The following is an 8,324-nucleotide window of genomic DNA, read 5'->3' as shown; positions in this document are numbered from 1 at the left end:
TCCAACGTAATTTTACTATTACTAATGTATACAATATAAGAAATAAAAGCCCGAATAACCGCTGCAAATAAACCATACTTCTCATTGCTGCCCATGTTCAAATCCAGAAATGTCCACAGAAAAACTAAGACGCGGCTCTATAAAATTGCATACGCACAGTCGTTGCATACGGGTGCGAGTCATGGACGCTAAATGTGAAAGCAGCTGAAATGGTGGATTGCTTTGAGTGAAAGATCCTTAGGAGGATATACGGACCCATGAATGATGGTGGGGAGTAGAGAATTAGGTACAACAAGGAACTATACCGCTTATGCCAAGATTCAAAACTCTCCAACTTAATAAAACTCCAGAGGCTAAACTGGGCACGCCATGTCCAGCGCATGCCTGAGTCACGGATACCGAAGAAGATTCTCGAAGAAAACCCAGGGGGAAAAGGCCAGTGGGAGAGCCACGCACACGATGGGGTGACAACATTACAAAAGATGCCAACCAGCTGCTAAAATCATGAACTGGAAAAGACGTGCGAAGGACCGTTCCGGCTGGAGAACGGCGGTGGAGGAAACCAGGGCTCGAGCTGTAGAGCCATCAAAGAAGAAAAATGTATACAATATATTACTATGAAACAATATTTTAATTTTTAATTGTTACTGATACTTCTGAACTCTTGGAACTTTGGAATAATAAGCAAACAGCTGTTTGTCAAAGCAATAAATAAAAATTACTTTTTGTTTAATAGAAAAATTAAATGAAGTCTATACAATTAAGTGCCTAAATATTACGAATTATTTGAATAAGAATTAAAATAAGCTATTGTAATAAAATTAACAAATAACTTGCCTGTTAATTAAACATAAATAAAAAATATATGTTTACACATTTAAGGGAATAATATAATATTGATATATTATCAGACATGAACCAGTGTTTTCCAACTTTGGCCCTGTTTTGCATGAATTATTTTTAATAAACAATAATTGCGAGAACCATGTTAATAAACACGAACATGTTGTAAGTGTACCTGTGGGAGTACCGTAAAACCCCCTAACTTCGCCCGGTTTTTTAACAGAAAGTCGTTTTGCCACCAAAATATCCACCAATATGAAGTCTTATAGATCTTATGAAATGCACAATGATAGTGTTTAGTTTATTTATATTGAAGTAATACCCTTTTCATACTAAATAATACAATAAATCACTATTTTTTATATAGACGTTTCACACGGGACACCTGTGGAAAGCAGCTGCATTTAGACACAACTGATTGGGCGCGTTCATCGTTATCGTTCATACTAAATTTATTATATGTAGTAATAAAAATAAATACATTTATGAAAATTAAATTCTATTGCAAGTACGATTTTTTATTTATTATTTACTTTATTTCGTCACTGTTCTGGCAGAAGACACTAATTCGAAAAAATGACATATCTAGTTAGTTATACCAAAATTTTCCTTATTTCAAACTTTACCGTCTGGAATAACACACTAATTTTTATAAAATATAAATTTACTTAAAAACAGTTTTGTGCAAATGCACTACATGAAAAATTACGAAATGTTGCCTGGAAGTAACAACTAATTGAGTTAGTGTTTTCTGCCAGAACCAATTTTGCTTTTCACCTTATACTGGCAAACGACTTAGTGTCTATATTCTCTACATTCTACAACAATATGATCTGAGAGATTGGAAGAGCCTGATTAGCAATTATAAATATTGCTTTTAATCATCATACTCCTTTTATTTATTCATTTATTATTTTATAATCAAAATCGACAACAAGCCACTGATGTATAAAATACATTAAAAAGAATATTTACATGTAGGTAGTCCAGGTGCGTTACCTAACAACCAGTATACATAATCAGAGAGACATACTTTCTTCTGTGATTTGTTTAGGTACTTGAGATGATAGTATACACGAAAGGTTATGGTACCAGGTCAGGAAGTGGTCGTGACTTCCAATCCTCACCTCCGTAACTTGGTACTTGATGAGAATCTCGCGCGTAGGTACATCGGATTCGTCGGAATCATATAAAGTTTGTTTTGCAATTTGTCTACCTGAGACGATAGTATACACGAGAAGATATAGCATCATACCAAAGAATCGATGTGGCTCTCACTCCTCACATCCTCGATGGGCACAGCAAGCGCACCTCTGATTAACCTGTACAATATGACATACCTACACGGCCTATTTTGTAATTCGTCTACCTAAGACGATAGCAAAAACGAAAAGTCACGGTAGCAGCATCGGAAGTAGTCGTGAATCCAACTCCTTACTACTTAACTTGAAACTATAATTACACTGTGTGAGCATCTTAGTTTCGTATTTATATGAGAGACGCAGTATGACTTTGTATATTATTTAACGCTGGCCATTGTCAAGAATATAGACATGGTGCCATTGTATCCAGCCAGTGTATTGGTTACTTTGGTGTTAGCATCATTCTTTTTTTTCATAGTAGGAACCTCATGGCTCCACCCCTCTGTATACCGAACTTCGTGTTCGAATTAACTACGATATCAATATGTGCTTCTACTAACAAAGCTCACGTGACTCTTCTAAGATGAAAGACGCAGTTGTTTCATTTATGATATATACCCATTCCATACCATTTATGATGGTACCCGTGGCAATAGGCAACCATGTCATGTTTCCAGTCGTAGAAGTGGTCATGCCTTTCACGAATCACCACCTAACTTGACTACATGCACATGGTTGATTTTCTATTAAGCCACTGCTGAAACAATTTTTCGTAATAATTATGAGAGATGCAATTAATTTTATGATTCGTCTGCAAGGGCCATATGCAGTAACTCAATTGATATTTTTTAGGACAACAAGGTGTCTGTAGGTGGATGTATATTCGATGAAATTGTTCACATAGTGAAGCTGGGCTGAAAAACTTTAGACCGTCTGAATAATGTCTTCAAAAATGACCCGTGCCTTAAGCGCAAATGTTAAACCATTGTGTGCTTCCCGTAATCACAAGTGAGTGTGAAACATGGACCCTAAGTAAAGGAGAGACCCAGAAACTTATAGTAGCACAGCGTGGTATAGAGAGGTGCATGTTGGGCATAACGCGAAATGACAAAAAGCGGAATGATTGTATAAGAAAAAAGACAAGGGTTTACGATGTAATAGTGTTCTCTAGAAACCACAAATCGAAATGGGCTGGATACATAGCTCGAAAAAGGGACAACCGATGGACAAATATAGTCATCCAGTGGTACCCAAGAGGTACAAAACGTCCGCAAAATAGACCTAGAGACCGCTTGAACCGATGAAATGGTTAAGTACTGCGAAAGTACGTGATAAATGCAACACACAGGACCGAGAGAAGTGGAATCAGCTTGGAGAGGGCTTCATCCAGCAGTGTATTGATTCAGACTGATGATGATGACTCTAACGATGCTTCTTTTCCAGCAATTATAGTTACTCTGAAATTCCCTTTATTAATATGTCTTCTACTTGTCATTATTTACACATGTACCTACTTATAATCTCTACGCTCTATAAGAATATACTATTGCAGTATGTATCTATCTCATTTTTTTTTATAAAAATACCTAGATAATTTTACGTACTACAATTTTTCCTTAAAACTATGACAATGGCTTTAGAATATTCTGCATTTTTCTCCTGGCAGAAAACACTAAATAACACTTACCGTAAAACCCCATAACTTCGCCCGGTTTTTTAACAGAAAGTCGTTTTGCCACCAAAATATCCACCAATATGAAGTCTTATAGATCTTATGTAATGCACAATGATAGTGTTTAATTTTATTTATATTGAAGTAATACCCTTTTCATACTAAATAATACAATAAATCACTATTTTTTATATAAACGAAGTTACGGCACGATTCCCTAACTTCGCCTAATGTGTTTTAGTATATGCAATAAAAAATATTGTCTATGGATACTCACGAAATCTATTAAAAAATAGCCTTAAGCAAATTCAGGTCTTATGCTAGAGACAATTTGACATATTTTAAAGAAATATCTACGTTGGCGAAGATAGGAATCACTTCAATGACTGTTTCATACAACCTACCAATTTACGCTAGGGCTGCCAAAACCCAAAGCATTATAGTATCATTTTTATGTGTTGATTTACATAGTAAATTTTTAATAAAGGAAATATGAGAAAAATTGTTAACTGGTGATTCAAAGTGATGAATAGTTTTTAGTCTAAAAACAATAAAAATAAAAAAAAAACACATTTATTTCAAGAAAATCGTTTTTTTGTGACAACCCTAAAGCCACGGGAAGTGTAGGAACAAGTAGTTCAAAAAACATAGCCTGACATTGCATACTCAAATAATTGATGTTTTATTATAAATATCGGAAATCGCACGTTACATTTGGCAAGCAGACTATATCACTATATTATATTAAAAATATGAAGAACCTAACTCTACAAGATTCGTAGAAATCAGCAAAAGTTCAGAGGTATTCCGAAAAAATCTCTTCAAACCGGACTCGAAAAAACGGCACTAACACAAACACGGCGAAAATAATGGCGGTTTGAAAATTGTGTGGTGACAGGACGAATATTATCTTTAAAATCGCCTCAGTGACTTAAAGTGGTGCAATAGTAAAAACATGAGTTTTTAGTGTTTAATTGATTTAGGTGAAGTTAGGGACACTTGGCGAAGTTAGGGGGTTTTACGGTAGTATAATCAGTACCGCTGAAAAAGACAAAATGTGTTCTGGCAAAAAACACTAATTCGTTTTTTTATAAACAAATAAGAAAATAAACATAAAAAAAGAAAATTTTACTTTATTTTTTACTTCAACCTTCTCAATAAATAAACAGTATTTATTTTAAAGTCATCATTTTTACGATTACTTAATAAACTCACATGATAGACCATTTCAAACATTTTAAAACTTCAAAGTCAAATTACTCGAAACTAGTATTCTCCAGTTACTGTGTTCGTCCAGAACAGAGACGATTTATTTATGAATTCTATATCCGTCCATTGTACAAATTATGTTCGCAACAACAACAAACGAACATTATTTGTAGAACTTCGACAATTCGAAAATTAGTTTTTACCAGTATGGGTCAATTTGTGTGCTTTGATTTTGTCTGATTTATTACAACAGAAGTTACAGCCTTCACATTTAAATCGCTTATCATCGGAATGGATCATTTTGTGATATTTTAATTGACCGAATTGTATGCAGGTATATTCACATTTATCACATTTAAAGGGTCTTACACCAGAGTGTGTCATTTTGTGTGTTTTCATGCGAAAAGATCGTGCACATGTAAAATTACACTCATTACATTTATATGGCTTTTCACCAGAATGAGACATTTTGTGTGCCTTCATGCTACCAGATGTTATACATGAATAATTACATTCATCACACTTGTATGGTTTTTCACCAGATTGAATCTCTTTGTGCGATTTCATGCTACCGGATCTCACACAGGAAAAATCACATTCCAAACATTTAAATGGCTTTTCTCCCGTATGAGTCATTTTATGGTACTTGGTGTCCTTAGAATATATACATGAAAAAATACACTGATCACATTTGAATGGCTTTTCACTAGAATGAGTTGTCATGTGTGCTTTCATGCTGCTCGAGTGTATGCACGAATACTCACATTTCAAGCATTTTAATGGTTTTCACCAGAATGAGTCATTTTGTGTGATATCATGTGAGAAAATCGTATACAAGAATAATTACATTCAGAACATTTAAATGGCTTTTCACCTGAATGGGTGATTTCGTGACATTTCATAGTATATGATCGAGTATACGCAAAATTGCATTCTTTACATTTGAAAGGTTTCTCATTTGAATGAGTGATTTTATGTGATTTCAAGTTACTAGACTGGATACATGAATAATTACATTCATTACATTTAGATGGCTTTATCCCCCTATTGGATGTTTTATGAGAAGCTTTGTGAATCTTAAGTAAGCTCGATGATCGAAACAAATCAAAACAAATAGAGCACACAAAATTTACTTTTTGGAAAGACATATTATGTAACATTATAACTGATTCTATTATAACGTTGTTTGTTGCATTAGATTGTATATCACTACGTTTAACGGTTTGACATAATATTCCATATTTTTCTTTATATTCCGTTACTTCCTTTTTTATGTCTTGTTCAATAATCTGTATGTCATCGCAAGGCGCAACTTTTGATAGCCTACACGGCGATTGAAGACTTGCAACGGTCGAAATTACGGTGTTTGTAGCAATAGACTAGAATATAAAAATACATATTTAGAATTTAGTTATGATTTTGACAAATAGCATATCATAACGTACGACCCATGGGTTTATTTTACATCGATATTAGAGTACCCATCCGCATCATAACTTTGCACTCCGGCTCTAGGATTAAAATGATGTAAGCAATATATTTCAAAAATATATTTTTTACATAATATATTATGTGTCTATTTAATTATTAGGTACTACATGTATAAACAATACTTCGGACGCAAGTAAAGTTATATGATGGTTTTATTAATAACTTAAAAACACTTTGGGCCCATGTTGGTTGTCAGTAATAGTATGTTATAGTCTTGGTAAAATAGAAACACTTCCAGTTTTACTATTTATTTCGAGTTCACAGAGATTAATCGACAATAATAGAAAATACTTCAAACTGTGCACGAAGATAGATTAGGAAGATAAGATGACTCGCTCGACCAAATAACTAGATGAAATTGCCAAAGGATTAGTTCAGTTATGTATCACATTTGAAAACTAGATACCACACTTATCACTAGAAACAAATCGCGATAGTGTAGGGTACTTAGTCTCAAAATAGAGGACCTGTATGATCAAAAAGGTCAGGGCTAATCAGACTAAGCTGACCGGCCGTGAGAGATAACAATTTCGGAGTCAACATATTTAAGTCAACAACGAGTTAAATCCTAATCTGTCTACATTACATTCACATACACGAAATAACGTGTGACAACGGAAATTTCATAATTCGAAAAACGTGCCGTGGAGTGATAAAGATTGGAAATCACCCGGTTAGTTAAAAAAATCAGATATATACAGAATTTAAAATAAAGTGATTGATGTATAAGTAGGTATCTACCTGATTTACCGGCCGGCATTCCAAATATGAGCAACCAGGTATTGGATTTTCATAGTCGATTTGAAACATTGTGGTTTCAACAAATTTGTCCTTAAAATCTGAATTAATCTCAGTTTTTATATTAGCACACTTCGTTGCAGAGCTCTGAAAAAAACAATACTTACGTAATCTAGATTTTAATATAATCATAGTCAAATATTCAGATACATTTCAATTTATCAACAGTTAGTTTTATTATAATCAATTCATGTTACTTAGGTACCCATTTATATTAAGTTGACGAAAACTATTATATTATAATACACTATTATTGTATATCTTATATTTGTTGTGCTCGTAGTACATCGAAATAGGCCGGAAGACAAAATTTATATTAAGAAAATTTCTTTTATTTTGTTAACTGTCAATTCATGGTGGAACTGCATTGTATTGTTGTTTTTATTTAATAAAACGCATTTTTTTTTGTAGTACTTATTCCACTTTTAATCAATAGATTAGTTTTCGGTTCAATAGACGGTTCGTCCGCCTCAGAGGGACATTTTCAACTGAATACATTTTTTTAAAACAATATTTATCAAACAAAATCCAAAGCGACAGAAATAATATTACAATAGGTACATAAATAATCCGTCCACTAATACCTTCCCAATAACAGATTAATTTAAAATTAGTGAGTTTGGACATTAATATTTCATACTACATCAGGGGCATTAAAAAATTATTTTAAATATTAACAAACCACAAAATATGAAACAATCAACACTTACAATAACATTAATATCAACAAATATTTATGATTAGTCAAAATTTACAATAAAATTCTGTTTTCAAAATATATATTTTAATTATAAAAATGGGGTTTTATTGTTCTCGCATGTGATACCAGTCGATCGCCATAAATAATTTTTTCAACAAGTCGATCGTAGAAAACAAAAGTGTGGCCACCCCTGCTCTATAGGGTCATAATTACATGATTTTGAGTAATTTGAGATTCTCTTTCTCTTCTTGGTCGTGCGCTCATGTCTGAGGATCGTGACCACATTTAAATTTCGCCATCCTTTGAGCGACTAAGACTTTCCATCCTTCTCGATCTTCTGCTTCTTTCAGGGCAGAATGGATGGTGCCCCCAGTCAGCTCTTTCACTTGGTCGCTCCATCGCGCAGACGCTCTTCCTCTGCTTCGCCTTCCCTGAAGGTTACCCAAAACAACCAGTCTCTCCAGGTTTT

Source organism: Rhyacophila brunnea, unplaced genomic scaffold (genome assembly GCF_057557595.1).
Source record: "Rhyacophila brunnea isolate RB1 unplaced genomic scaffold, BYU_Rbru_1.0 scaffold_16, whole genome shotgun sequence".
Lineage (NCBI taxonomy): Eukaryota > Metazoa > Arthropoda > Insecta > Trichoptera > Rhyacophilidae > Rhyacophila > Rhyacophila brunnea.
Note: the sequence above shows the minus strand (reverse complement) of the source record.